A 15,029-nucleotide genomic window follows, 5' to 3' on the forward strand; every position below is an offset into this window, starting at 1 on the left:
TGAGGGCTGTGTGTTACCAGGAAGAAATGGGCACTGGAGGACTTAACAGCACAGTAACGTAGGACAGGAACAGAGGTTGCGGTTGCGTATCAAGGTGCGTTTGTGCTTTCTGGGATCGGGTGGGGTAAGGTCGCTGGATGGGAAACCTCTTCCAGCAGGTTGTCATAGTAACCACGACTTTCTATTTCATGTACAAGAGTCCCCGAGAGGAAACACAACCACGGCACTGTCCTCCCATACCCACCCCCCCTTTTTGTTTTTTTTTGCTTCTTGCTGGTTTACATGCTCAAGGTAGATGCCATTATGTGTGGGCATCTCAGCAGAAGCTCCTTAAAATAGTCACCCAACTATTTCAGGGAGTAGCTGAATATGTATGAAGCTATTTTAGAAAAGATATCCCTGGCCTGGCCAATCCTAGCTCCATCCTTTCCCTCTGGAAGCTCCAAGAGAAGCTGAACAGGGCCTTTCTTAGTCTCTCCTATTGGGTGGGGAATTTCAGAAGCCACAGGAATAACACTCTGGCTAATGTTGGCCTTGCAACCCTGTCCGCTCTGCCTCCTGATCCTGTGGTCACAGAGGCTCCTAGCCAGACAGCTCAGCCCTCCAGATTCCCCCGGAGCCTTGGAGGTTCACCAACTACTTCACTATGATCCAATTTTTCTAGGACTTTGGGGGGTTTCAAAATCTCAGGCATTTCCACTTGTCCGGTCACTACTCATTCAACACACTTCTGCTGGTAGGTAATGTGAGTGAGGCATGTGCTAGACAGTGCAGTCACACAGATTCCTGACGCAAGTTCATGAGGGAGGTAGACAGGTGAGGAGTGAGATAATGCTCATAAAGTTCCAAGATGCAGTCAGGCTGTTGGGGAGTCCGGGGAAGGGGCTTCGGCATCCTCTGATGGCTGAGAAGAAGAGGACTTTTGGGCCAAGCCTCAAGGAATGAGCCTACAGTCTTGAAGTGGAGAAAGTATGGCCGGCTCAGAGGACGGGTAAGTGTGGTTGGGGCTGGGGAGCAATGAGCTGTCAGGAGGTCAGAAGGGAAAGGGGGCCAGTCTGAGACGGCATCCTCAGAGGGCTGGGAAAGGATTCCCTCCCAAGTATCCCAAGTGCCTGGTGGACCCGTGCGGCCCTCAACAGACAGAGAGTGCTTCAGGGGAAGGGCATCTCCAGGGCCCGGTGCCAAGTGAGACACTGAGCAGACGCTCCCAGGATGCTGGTCCACAGCCTGGATTCTGGAGCCACACTCAGATCTAGACTCCATCTCTTACTGGCTTTGATATTGGGAAAGTTGCCCGACATCTCTTTGCCTCTATTTTCTCACCCAGGTAATAAATGTTTGGTTTGGATCTAAAATGCTCCTTGAAAAGCTCATACGTTGAAGGCTTAGACCTCAATGCTGCAGTGATCAGAGGCAAGGCCTTTGGGAAGTGACTGGATCATGAGGGCACTGCTCTTACCAATGGATTAATCCACGGACGGGTTCATAAATGAACAGACCATTGGGAGGAAGTGGAAAATCCAAGCGGTGGGAACTACTTGGAGGAGAAATGTCACTGGGGGCCAGGCCTGAAGGATATATTCTACCTCTCTGTCTCTGTCTCTGTGTTTGTCTCTGTCTCTCTTTCTTGACCATGGGTTGAAACCTCTGCAACCATGGGCCGACACAAAGCTTTCCTCCTTTAAGTTGATTATCTCAAGGCATTTGTCACAGAGACAGAAAGGTGACTGACACAAGGCGGATAACAGTAGAACCTATCTCATGAAGCTTTTCGGTGAGCAGTGCATAAATTAAGATAGGTAAAGAGGCTAAGTACAATGACAAACAGTTGTCCTAGCTACTTGGGAGGTTGAGGCAGACACATGACAAGATCAAGCGTTCAAGGCCAACCTGGGCAGCATAGTGAAACATTTAAACACACACACCCCTAGGCTTAGAAATCTGTGTGGCCCATGGCACATAGTAATAAGCAATATATAAAAATGTTTTTTTATTAAGTTTTGATTTTTATCTTGACAATGGAGTTCCCTCAGTGACAAGTTTTGTTTCCAGAATAAAAATAGCTTTGTTAGTTTGACTGGTTATATCACATATGTCCACTGTAAAAAGTTCAAGTGTTCAAAGTATAAATATAAAGGAAAAAAATTACCATAAGCCTTGACTCTCAGGTGACTACCATGAACATGCCCACCAAGCCACAGACTGCATTTTCGTGTCTCTCCAAAATTCTTATGGTGACATCTTAGCCCTCAAGGTGACAGTTTTCAGAAGTGGGCCCTCTGCAAGGTGAGAAGCTCCTGGGGCCCAAGCCCCCCTGAACAAGATTAGTCTCCTTATGAAGGCTGAGAGAAATCCTCCACCTGCCATCTGTGAACCAGAGGGCAGACCTTCATCAGACTGAATCTGCCTTGATCTCAGACTTCTGGCCCCAAGAACTATGAGAAATGAATGTGTGTTGCTTATGAGTTAGGTTATAACTTGAATTCCTCAAAACTGAGCCAAATTAAACTCCTACTTCCGGCTGTGGTGTCATGTATTGTGTCTCAGCCACAGGAAAGCTGACTAGTACAGCGTCTTTCCACATCCATAAATACAAGTCATGCACATTCCTTCAATAATCAACTAGTAGTTCCCCATTTGTAGACAATTTTGTTGTTTCCCTTTATTCATTATTATAAACAATACCACAATGAATATCATTATTGCTAATAAAATAGCTGGCATTTATTTGGTGTTTACTATGGGCCCAGCCTTCCACTAAAGATTTTATAAATATTATCTCATTGAAGCCCTCACAACAAGGTTCATAAGAGGGCGGTATAATGATTATGCCCAAATTACAAATGAGGACTCCGGTGCTTAGGGATGTTAAGCAATTTTTCCAAGTCACACAGCCTGTAAACCAATTCTTGCTGACCTCAGATTCCACACTCCTGGCCAGTGCCCTCTGCTGCCTTCTTACTTATACACACTGCTGTACTGTTTCCCTCGCAGAACGGGCCACTGAGTTGAGGGCTGGCACATACACAAGCACTGGTGCATATTATGACCTCTCCCCTCCAGAAAACGTGTCTTAGTTTACAACCCACTAATAGTACTTGAGTGTTTCGGTAGCTCATTTCTCATCTCTCCAAGTACTCTCCTTCTCTGAAATAGGCCCCCAGAAGTACGTCTTGATTCCTAATATGTGTCCTTTGTTACTGGTGACTCGTCTTCTCGTATGCTTCCTATCCTAGGTGTTTGCTCTTTTGTGAATTGCTTGTTCGCATTCTCTCCACATTTTTCTACTGGCAATTTGTATTTTATCTGTAAGGGCTCTTTGCACATGTGTACTGCTAACCCTTTAGCCTTCATACACATGTTGAAATATTCTTTTGCTCTTTCAAACCTTGATTATTGTGGCTTTTAATTCTTTTACAGGTTTTAGATTTGGTTTTATATTCAAAGAGGCATTCCCCACCCTAATCTGATACAAATATTTTCTCCGTTTTCTGGTTTGCTTTAGTACCTTTACGGGTTTTCACTTTTTGGTCACTCTGGAAATTATTTCATTGCAAGGACTAAGGTATAGAGCCAGTTTTGTTTGTCCTCTATAACAAAACTTGCTGGTTATCTTTACAGCTGGGAATCATCTGTCCTGTCATCTCTCAAGTCCAATGCCAGTCTTTCCCATACTAAACTCTCATGCACATAGGTATCTAGTTCTAGGCCCCCTGTTCCAGTCCCCTGGGCCACAAGCTGATTCCTTTAACAGTTTAGGTTGTTCAACCATGTTCATTTTTCCAGATGTGCTTTGTAATCATGTTATGAAAAAAATTTGTTGGTATTTCGATTGAGATTCCATTTATAGACCTTATATGTATAGACCTTATACATCCTTAAGTCTATTATTGGCCATTTTATGGTCTTATGTCCTTGGGGACTGAGATTTTTTTTTTCTCCTTTGTGCTTCTGACTTAGTGTATTGTGTACCACCCTCTCCATGGGACCTTTCCACGTCAACCCTACAGGCAGTGATCACTCCCTCTCCCGCACACTGCCTTCCCCATGTCACTTCTGGCTTATTCATCCCGTATTACAATTATTACTTTAAGGGTGAGCTTCTTGATAAAGGGTTCCTGCATGGCCTGTACATTGTACATCTCCTACCATACCTGGCAAGTGGTCCAGGCTCTGGAGTTATTTGTAGAATAAATAAATGACCAAATGAATGAAAGTCATCCTCCTAGAAAGGTGATCGTGCAGGGAAATGAACCGAATACAAAAGTCTTCTTTTCCATGAGCTTGTATTCAAAAACAATAGATTGTCCTTGGCTAACCCCAAAGAACTAAACAGGATCAGAGAAGTAGTTCACAGTTAGACCAGTGTGCTATGTACAAGATAACCCAATACCTCTCCCCAGAGAATACCACCCTCATCAAGCATGCAGGGCACATTTGGTGAGAGGGGCTCTTGTGGTAGTCTTGAGAAGCTTCAGAAGAAAGAAGATAGACAGCATTCCCAATGAGCCTGCATTTGAAAAATACTCTTCCATGAGATAAAATAGCCCTTAAAGCTGGAATCATTAATCCCATTTTTGCAGATGAGGAAACTGAAGCTCAGAGAGATGGAGACCTAGACAGTAATAGATAGTGAGTGCTAAGACTGGATAGAGCTATGGAACTCTAAGGCCTTACTTCTCCCATGATACTATCCAGAGCTTCAAGTCTGGGATGCTGAGGGGCTGGGGCCCAGGAGGGGGCCCTTATGGAGCAAAGGTCCCACCCTCAATAAGTCAAGATCCTTCCAGAAAACTCCTTTTCTCCCAGAGCAGCTGTGATGCTGCTGCCATGAATTTTCCTGAAGAGCATGACTCAAGTCAAAGAGCCACTGTCATTACAGGGCCATACCACACAGGCTGTACTGTCACCATGGGGCTGGGCGGGAAGGGATGGGGGAGGTAGAAGACTTGCCATGGGGATATAGATTGGTGCTCAGCACACATCTAGGGAAGCTTGTCTGTATCCCCTGCCAGCCTGCCCAGGGTCCAGGATGGGGGCTTTCTGACTTGGCCCTACAGCCTTGTCCTGGGAGTTCAGCCAAGCAGCCACTTCTGTACTGAGCTGACAGCTGTTAGGTAAGCCCCGGCTTATTTCTAAGCCTGGATTAAAGCTCAGGTTTCTCAGGAAGGACTATGAGTTGGGGACCAATATATTTATGGGGCTTGACTATGCCAAGCCCAGTAGAGGACTCAGGGACAGGAAGGTGAAAAGCCTACTGGTTTCTTGCCTCATGAAGCTCTAAAATTTGTGAATCATAAGGAAAATTCCCAGCCCTGCCCATGTGTCCTGCTGGAGAAGCTAAATTCTGGGGGAATGCCCATGCTTGGGGCATGTAAACAGCAACGGTAAGGGTTGGAGTCAAGATAAGGCATTTGGCTTCATCTTATGGGCAAAAGGAACTCTCTAGTCCAAAGCAAGAATCTGCTGTGATTAGATTTGTGCTTTTGAAACAGATCAACTAGGTAATTTATTTTCAAGAAGCATATATTCTTTTTAAGGTGGAAATGAAAGTATTCCCATTTTGGATGAACAATAGCAAACTCAAGGAGCCAACGGACATGAACTCGGCTGTGCCACTCACTTGTAGGGTGCTGGTGAAGGGAAAGACCTACAGGGACAGAGACCCTAGTTCATGTTTAAGTACCTACCACTGACTTGCAGTGTGATCTACAGCAAATGACTGTCCCATCTCATCCTCTGTAAAATGGAAATGCTGCCACCAAAAACTTGGGATTACCATCAGTCAAATGACATTGTCCCTTTGTGTATCTCCAACCAATGTGAAGCAGTAAGAGGAGGCTCCAGCAGGCTCAGAACACACACCCCAGGACCTTGCAGACATCCACAGCCCCAGAAAGTCCTCTAGAAGTCTCTCTCAGCTGTTCCAGCTCAAACTGAAGCCATCCTATAAAAACACAGGTCTGTCCAGAGACGCAGTCCCCCAAGTGTGTTAGGTGGGCCACTTGCCCTGGGTGCAGCTTGCTGGGCCCTGAATGTTAACAAGGGCCCCTTTCCCATGGGGAGAAGGAACAGGGAGCTGGCTTGTTCTCCAACAGCAGAGCACTGGCGGGCAACGAGGAACATTCTAAGGTGGGACGCTTCTTCCTGCACTGTCGGCAGCTATCTACATAAGGCGTCCATTATGTGTGGGCCCCAAGGCCAGAAGGACTGAAAGGCTGAGCTAAAATTAGTGTCAAATGTGCACCCGCCAGAGACACAGAACATCCGAAGGTCAGATGCCTCTAGGCAGCTGCCCAAGCAGGAGTGGGGGAGCCTGGCATCTGGCATCCCTGGTTCCTCTTGGGCACTGGGACAGACAGCTGTGGCCAGGTAAGGTTAAAAAACAGAATGGAGTTCACAAGTGCAAGGACTTGAGTTCAATCTCCAGTACCAAAACAACGACAATGAAAACAGAATGCAGACTGTAATCCATATGATGCCTCTAGGCAGCTGCCCAAGCAGGAGTGGGGGAGCCTGGCATCTGGCATCCCTGGTTCCTCTTGGGCACTGGGACAGACAGCTGTGGCCAGGTAAGGTTAAAAAACAGAATGGAGTTCACAAGTGCAAGGACTTGAGTTCAATCTCCAGTACCAAAACAACGACAATGAAAACAGAATGCAGACTGTAATCCATATATAAAGGAATTGTATATAGTATATACATTACAATAGTCACAACAAATAAATGGTCAAAGGAAACTCCAATTTGATGACTTTGCTTTTCTTTTCTTTGCATAACTCTTACATTCAAGAGAACAGAAAATAAAGCTACAGTATTTTACTGTATAATCAGCAAGAATTACAGTACTGTATAAATAAGGTGCACTGTACAAAAAGACACTGAGGCTCCATAAACAAGGTGTACAGAACTGAAAAAAAGAAGATGGCTGGTAAGGCTGAGCCTTGCATTGTAAGTCTGAACAGTTGTTAAATAGGTAGGCTGCAAAACAAGGAAAATCTGTATATATATTTAAATGTGTGTATGTATAAACCCAGAGAAAGGGTAAGAGAAGATTCAGTGAAGAGCTCAGTCAGGGATGTGAAATAGTGGGTGAAGTTTTTCCTTTTCCCGTACTCTGCAAAATTTTCTTAATAAATATGCATTACTTTTATAATCAGAAAAGAACACAAGAGAAGAGGCTCTAAATTACATATTTATATTAAATATACAAAACAACTAAATTGTGTTTGCTTTTTGGCATGTAGTGTATGTGTGTGTGTGTGTAAACACAGTTACATGGCTGGCTGGTGTTAAAGAGCAACATTCTCCAACCCCTCATTTTATGGAGAAAATTGAGGCCTACAAGTAAAGCAGCCCAGAAACTTCTTTGCCCTGGGGCTGGTGCTGAACTGGAGTTTCCCTCGCCCTGCCCCATTTATTCCTGCAGTTGCTTCATACCCACCTGATGCAGACGGAAACTGAGGTAGAGATATGAATTGATTTACTTATTGATCCCCAGCCGGGAAGCCACAGAGCTACGTCCCAACCCTAATTTTCCATCTGCAGCCCAACGAGTTTAAAGAAGAAAAGCAAAGCAAAATGAAACAAAACCTATCCCCTGCTCCTACAGCCTGGAGCATTCAGACAGCAGCCCCTTACAAAGGCGAGTTTTAGATGGGCTTCCCAGAGCTACTTTGGCCACATTTTTCCCTCCTGGGGCTTCTGGTCCTGAGGCCAGATCTGCCCACCAGGGCCTCGGAGAGAACAGGTGACAAGCTAGGATGTGGGGCACAAAGGTCAGGGCCCCTCCATTTCCTCAAGTGGGGCAGACTGGCTGGGGAAAGCCAGAAGGGGCCAGGTTCCTTAGGTGGCCCCCTCCGCTCACCAGCGCCCCAAGCCTGGTAGTGCATCGCTGCAACTCCAGGAACCCTGACCCGAGCCTTTTGTTCTGGCTGCCCTTCTGCCTGAGAATCCCATCACCACTCTCATTTTCTCCTCCCAGCTCTTCAGGGCCCAATTTATCATGCCTCTGTGCATTCTCATTAGTGAAGTCAGTTTTACTACTGTGCACTAAAGCAAGGCGGACTTAGCCCCAGTCCTGCAGGTACCCATAGCGCTTACAGAAAGAGGCTACCCAGTGCCATTTGAGCACAGACTCAGGCAACTGCCTGGGTTCAACACGGCTAAGCCACTTGCTAGCCGTGTGTGCTGGGGCCAATTATACACCTTCTCTGTGCATGGGTTCTCAGCAGTGAAAGAGGGTGTTAACAGCACCTGCCTCACTGGAGTTGTACAAACAGACTGTAAATCCATCTAAAGCTCTTATGAAAGTACCTGGCATGCCATAAGTGCATGGTAACCATTAGCCATGATTAACTTTATTGTGACCATCTGGCTCAGGTTCCCTCCTTATGGTGCCCACCTTGCCCTCACCCTCTGGCCGCTGTCTCCTCTACAGTCCCATAGCCCTTCAAGCACCTCAGTTCGAGCATCAGTGGCCATGCAGTGACGGTTTGGGGGGCCTCCTAACCCTGACTTTTATCCTTTCTTTCCCAACCCCCAGCACAAAGGCCATCTCCATGCTCCCTCAGAGACTGGAGCTGGCCCGTGTCCTCAGCCATGGTCCAGACAGCCAAGAGCCTCCTGCCTGACTTGGCATCGGAGGCCACCTCTCGGCTCTTATCTTAGAAGTTCACTGGAGTTCCTCCTAAGCTGCGGGGGCCGGGTCTCAGAGCTGATGCTCCAGGTGACAGCTGAGCTGATGAGGGCCAGGTGCTGAGTTTCCCAGAATGCTGGGAAGGTTGCTGGAAACACTGGCTTCTGGGGCCCCTGTGCTCTGGAGGTTTCCCACAGCCAGGCCTTGCATGTGCCAGGCCCTCCGCCTGGGCCTCCCTCTGCCCACTTCCTGCAGGCCTGTTGTTCTCACAGGCTCCACTGACCCCTGTGCCCTCAGTAAGAGCCATCACAGCCACTGCGGAGTGGCTCTTACAGTGCATCAGCTGCTGCTCCTCCTTCTCATGCGGCCTCTCTGTTCCTTTGCTTGTGTGCGGAAGGGACCATCCTATTACTGTCCAGCCCCAGAGTTCCCCAGTGCCTGCAGTGGAATTCCAGCTGAATGATTTTCCAAGGAAAGTCAAGGCCCCTGGCCTCACTTCTGGTTAAGGCACCTGTGCCACCTTTTCAACCGAAACACCCATGGGTCTTTCTAGCCACCCACTGCATGGCAGGGACAGGAGCTGGCGGAGGAGCACAGAACCTAAGGCCGACTGCAGCACACCGGGCCAGGGCAGCCTTGCACACGATCTTTTATGTTTGATCCTGGGACTGTCTAGGGAGGCAGGTGTTTACCAGTGGGACCCTGACACTCACAGGGCTCTTGCTCCCTACAGGAAGGGAAAGCAGGGCATCAGGGCAACCCTCACTGGCTCTGGAGCCCACTCTTTCTATGCTCCATGCCACAACAACGTGATAGTGTCCTGGGTCCCACCCAGAGAAGAAACTATAAAACTCCAACACTGAAAAATATTCACCACACAGAAACTGCTTTGGGGCAGGAGACACTTGGCTATGGGTTGGAGGAGAGGGGAGGCTGAGAGAGGTGTGACACCAGCACTGGAGCCACAGGGTCATGTGGACAGAGCAGCCATCCACAGTGGGGCTCTGAGCATGAGAGACCAGCGGCAGACTCATCAGTGAGGGCCTGCAGCCCACGCCCCCTGCTGCAGTTCAACAGGCTCTAAGGCGGACACCTACTCTATCTCTCCCCAGGCGCAGGCGTCAGAACTTCAGAGCTGACTGCCTCCCTTTCATATTCATGAGGGACTCAACCCAGCTCCCTAGCACAGTATTCAGGATCCTGTGCCCTCCCAGCCTCACCTCCACCTACTCCTCTTGTGTCCTGGTCCCAGGCACTCCCTTTTCATTTGCTGTCACTTTAGCCCAGAAAACGCCTCTTCCATGGCAGGAAGTTCCTGATAAACTTCTACACATCTATCAAAGCCCAGTTCAAGTGTATCCTTTACTAGTCCTCTCTGAGCCACCCCACAACTAAACCGGAGACAGAATGGACCCCGCCTTGCCTCCCAGGTTTTGCTGTACTGTGACTCTCTGCACATTTATCTCCTCCAGTGGAATGGAGGAGATCTGGAGGGCTGCGTGTCAGAGGAAGGGATGCATGCCCCTCCCACGAGTGCACCGACCAGCACATACACACTAGGCCCAGTGCTGTCTATCAGTGTGAGGCCCCCAGAGCAACTAATGGGAGTCTGAATCCTGGGAGGGAGGCCTGCAACTGCTGTGCCACCCTCACTGCCACTCTGCCCATGGCAGGGGCTGCTCTGCCCACTGAGTCCCAATGCCTCATTTTATAGACAGAGCCCCAGACAGCCAGGTGTTTGCTCGAGACTTTCCAGGGAGGCAGAGGCAGAGATCTGGGGTCAGGGCCAGCTCCCTGGCTCTCCTTCCAGGGCTCTCCCACCAGCATGTCCTGGGCACTGGACACTGGTGCCAGTGCAGAACACTGGGAACAGGGCGGCTCCTTCCCAGAGCCTCAGTTGCATATGTGGGTCCATTCTGCATGAGGTTGAGGTCATGCCCACCTACCTTCTGGCCACCAGGCATGGCCAGCAGCATCTAGGCTGTGCCTGTGGCATGGGCTACTGGGGAGAGCTTACCTGGCAGGCATCAGCTGTACCATCATGGTGGAGATGTGTCAGAGATTTCTAAAGCTCCGAGGACTGTGTCGGAGGGAGGCCTGTGTCGGAGGGAGGCCTGTGAGAAGGAGAGGAGTGAGATTATCTACCACCATCTGTCAACTTGCATGTGAGTCTGAAACATGCATCCTCACATGGAGTGCACAGCCCTTTCCCCAGCACGGGGACTGCAGGGTGGAGACCAGGATCCCAGTATGTCGCCACAGCCTCAGCACCCCACCCCCAGAGTGGACGTCCTGGTTGCTCACCCACCCCTGCAGACCCACAGGCGTTCTCAGCCTGCCTGGCCTGGGAGTCTCACTTTCATACACGCCTTGGGGAATGGCCGTTACGGGCTCCCTGAGTACTGAACACACTCATGGTTTCCTTCATCTCTCATTCATTCACAAGCACATCTGGCAGCCGTTTGGGAAGTTGGTGCCAGGTGTCTTGGAGATGAAGTCACTGAGAGCACCAGCTATGTGTAGTGAGAAAGACGGTGTAGATCCAGGACCAAGGCCCCAGGATTTTGTCCCCAGTCTGGAGGCTGGCTTCCTTCCTCCACATCATCACCGTACAGTGGGCAAAGCATTTTGAACATGCAGTGTGGGACGGGGACGCTGGCAGCACTGGAAGCACACGGACCCCTCTTGTGTGCAAAAGTTTCTCAGAACTTCTCCTGATGGTAGCTGCACTCTTCAAGTGTCTTCACAACAATACAAAACTACAAGGAACACAATGCTTTGCACTTAACGTGCATTTCAGTAATCACAGCACCACCACATAGATTTAAATCATGGTTACACACGTACTTTTTCAAGGCATTGGTTTTGTCCCCTGGGATTAAGGTTTCAAGCTCCCAGGGGATCCAGCTATTCAATATTCCTTCAACGGATACATATGGAGCATCTCTGAGATGCTCCTGGCCCGCAGGTCTGGGATGGTTAGGGGCAGAGCATGGTCGGGGCAGAGAGGGGAGTGTGCCCAGGGCAGTCATCAGCTCTGTCTGAAGCTCCGAGTCCCCAGGGGTAAGATGGAGATGATAATCCTGACGCTGGAAAGCTCTTATGAGAATTAAATGGGATAGTAGGAGGCACCCAGGTCAGGGCCTGGCACCCAGCAGAGGATCATTATCATTGCCATGGTTCCTACCCTCCTCCCCGTCAGTGCCATCACCATGACTATGAGCCATGGCACCGCTGTCACCTCTCCTGTCCTAACCCAGACAGGCCTGTCCTTCACCTCTATTAGAGAACACAGTCATTTCTACTTTAGAATCGATTTATGAGGATTCACAGGTTTCTCTCAGGTTCGTGCCCAGCTCTATCACTTCAGGGTTGTGTGAGCCTGGGCTAAGTTATTTAACCTGTCTGAATCTTCTTTCTCCCATGTAAAAGGGGGCGGGCAGTAGTTTTCATAATTCGAAGGATGGTAGTGATTGAATGAAGTAATGTATACAAAATCTCAACAGACTCCCTGACACATGGTAAATGCTCGATAACTAGTGGTCATTGTTTTTATTCTATTATTATTAGTATATCTACCATTTCTTGTCCTAGGCATGAGCTCCTTAGGGCAGAGACCATTCCAAATTTATCTCTGTCTCCCTACAGAGTTGGGCAGAAGGCTTATCTCCAAAAGGCATTAATAAATGATTACTAAATCAGCCTTGGAGGTTCACATAAAAGCAGATGCAAAATAACTAAAGGGGCAGGGATGTGGGGTCTGGCCCAAAACACAAAGTCTTATTGGGCCCTCGAATACACCAATGAGGTGTGCCTGAAGGGAGGCATTTGTCATTCCCAGAGTCTATCTGCAGGGCTGGTAAAATCATTTGTTCATTCATTGAACTGATACCAGCTTGCCTCCTGCCCCCTTTGGGGCTGGGAATAGAACCCATGGCCTTGTGGATGCTAGGCAAGCCCCATACTGAATTTTTCACTTTGAAACTGTTGCCCAGTGATTTATTTTTCCACTTTGAAGTCTTATTCCCACCTACTATCTCATTTAGCCTCCGCAAAGATACCTGGAGGCAGACAGAACGGATGCTGATGATCTATTTTAAATAAAGAAGTAGAGGCTCCAGAGGTGACAAATCTTTCCAGAGGGCACACAGCAGTTTGACACCACCTCGATCTACCATGATTCAAAATCACACCTATGACCTTGATTCTTTCCTGCTGGCCAGCTGACATCAAGTACTTTATAAGAATTCTCACTGCCCAGTTGCTTCTCAGCAAATAAAATGGACTCAAAGTGCTGTTGCTATTATTTTAACCTGCCTGCTTTAAGAGATAGAATCTTGGAAAATGGGATGAAGGGGAGGTTGTAGAAAACAGAAAAGAGGGTAAAGGGATTGAAAACGATCAAGATATGTTACATGCATGTACCAGTCCCCCAAAATGAACATCATTATTCTGTATGACAAACATATACTAATAAAAAAGAAAAGAAAAAGAGAATAAAAGGAAGAATCTAAGTTCCATGAGGGCAGGGACTAGAGAGCCATAATAGTGGAAGGGCAGTTGAGCATACGAATTCTGATCTCAAATTGCTGGGGTTCAAATTCTGGCACTGGCAATAATTGTGGGAGGTTGAGAAAATTGCTTAATCTCTCTGTACCTTAATGTCTTCATCTATAAAGAGAAGCTAATAGTTACTGTGGGGTTGTTGTAAGAATTAGAGGAGCTAATCCGTGAACAGTGCCTCACAGTGTCCTGACACATGGTAAGGCTTAGGTGCACTCATTTTTCTTTGTGAATGACGTCCAGCTTGGTAATTCCCAGTAGCTAGCACAAGGCCCAACACAAGTGAGATCCCTGATGAACACGTTAGGTGCTGAGAGGGTGCAATACTTCCTTGGAAGATGGAAGCACCTGGGCTTTAAGGACTGATGGACAGGGTGAAGGGCTGCTGGAGGTCTGGCCCCAGCAATCCCCAGTTGCTGGTGCACAGGCAGATTCAGCGGGGAAGAGACAGCCAGTCCAGGCATCGAGACCGTCTCTAGCTTCTCCAGGCAGCTTTATGTCCATGGCTTGGTGGGTCACCTGCCTAGTGGTGAGGGTTCTAGGCATCCTGGGCATCCTGATCTCATCACATCCATGCTACAGTCTCCTCATCTTTGAGCACCTACTGATGTCTCTGTTCATTTAACCCATTTTGCCTTGAAAGAAGGTACTGAGTTTTAAATCTAAAATATCCCCAACATCTCAGTGTTCTCAGGTAGGGCCTGATTGGGAGAGATAGGTCCCTGGGGGCATGACCTGATGTGTGGGTTCCTGTCCCTGGCTCTCCCTTCTCGGTGTGTCTGTTTGCGTCCTGGCTATCATGAGGTGAGCAGCTTTCCTCTCCCAGTCCCTTCCACCACGCCGATTCTGCCTCAGAGCTGGCTGACCATGGGCTGAACCCATCAAAACTATGATTCAAAATAAACCTCTCCTTTAAGTTGCAGGTGTCACGTATTTTGTCCCAGGGATGGGAAAGTGACTAATACAGAAGGTGAATCTGTAGAGAGAAGTGCATTGTCTAAGATCATATAACTAACAAATGACAAAACTGGGCCTATTTGACTTTAAAGTCCTGTTAATTCATTCACCTGTCAATTAATTTTTTAGGGCTTACCACATGGTGGGCACTGGATCATATTCTCTCTCTCTCTCTCTCTCTCTCTCTCTCCTAAACACGTTATCTATGTATCTATTTCCCAGCAGTCCTAAGACTAGTGTCCAAGGCAACTCAACTTAAGAGATATATTAAGTCCTCCCATCTGCCTGGCACTGTGCAAGGTTCTGGGACAAAGGATCACATAGAACCCTGCGACAATCCTGTGCAGTTGATCTTTTCATTCTCTCTATGGATGACGAAACAGGCAGTTCAAAGAGGAACTTGTCCAGGCTCACACACTTGCAACCTGGATGGAAGCCTATATCCATTTTTCCCCAAACTTACTGTCCCAAAATATAGTCAAAGGAAAAATATGAAGTAAATTCTGCAGAGCATTATTTTTAGGCATAAAACACTGAACACTACAAGCAAATCTAAGTGCTAAGATTGGAAAGGGATAGAACAGCACTCAAAATGGGGACACATCTATGTCAGGAGTTGGCAAATGACAGCCTGTGGGCCACATCCAATGGACAGCCTGCTTTTGTAAATAAAGTTTTATTTGAACGCAGCCACACCCAACATTTACAAAAGATCCATGGCTGTTTTGTGCTTCTGCAGCAGAGCTGAGTACTTGGTATGAAAGGAGTATGGCCTGAAACACTAAAATATTTACTATTTGGCCCTTCACAGAACATATTTGTAGACCCTTGATCTACCTGATGGAATATTATACATCTTTTAATGATGTTA

At 47.7% G+C, this 15,029-nt stretch overlaps 1 protein-coding gene across 3 annotated transcripts in view; it reads right to left on the bottom strand.

Moving 5' to 3' along the window:
• The window catches only part of Hivep3 (HIVEP zinc finger 3), a 328,172-nt gene that overhangs the window by 135,753 nt on the left and 177,390 nt on the right, over window positions 1–15,029 (bottom strand). For 2 of the 3 annotated variants that reach the window (XM_010633909.2, XM_033767604.1), the window contains exon 2: window positions 10,656–10,752. The gene's annotated coding sequence lies outside the window, so the exon portion shown is untranslated. The remainder of the gene's footprint in view (window positions 1–10,655; window positions 10,753–15,029) is intronic. The other variant, XM_033767605.1, reaches the window with a different exon arrangement.

The sequence above is a fragment of the Fukomys damarensis genome, unplaced genomic scaffold, assembly GCF_012274545.1.
Source record: "Fukomys damarensis isolate Sample0158 unplaced genomic scaffold, DMR_v1.0_HiC HiC_scaffold_23, whole genome shotgun sequence".
Classification (NCBI taxonomy): domain Eukaryota; kingdom Metazoa; phylum Chordata; class Mammalia; order Rodentia; family Bathyergidae; genus Fukomys; species Fukomys damarensis.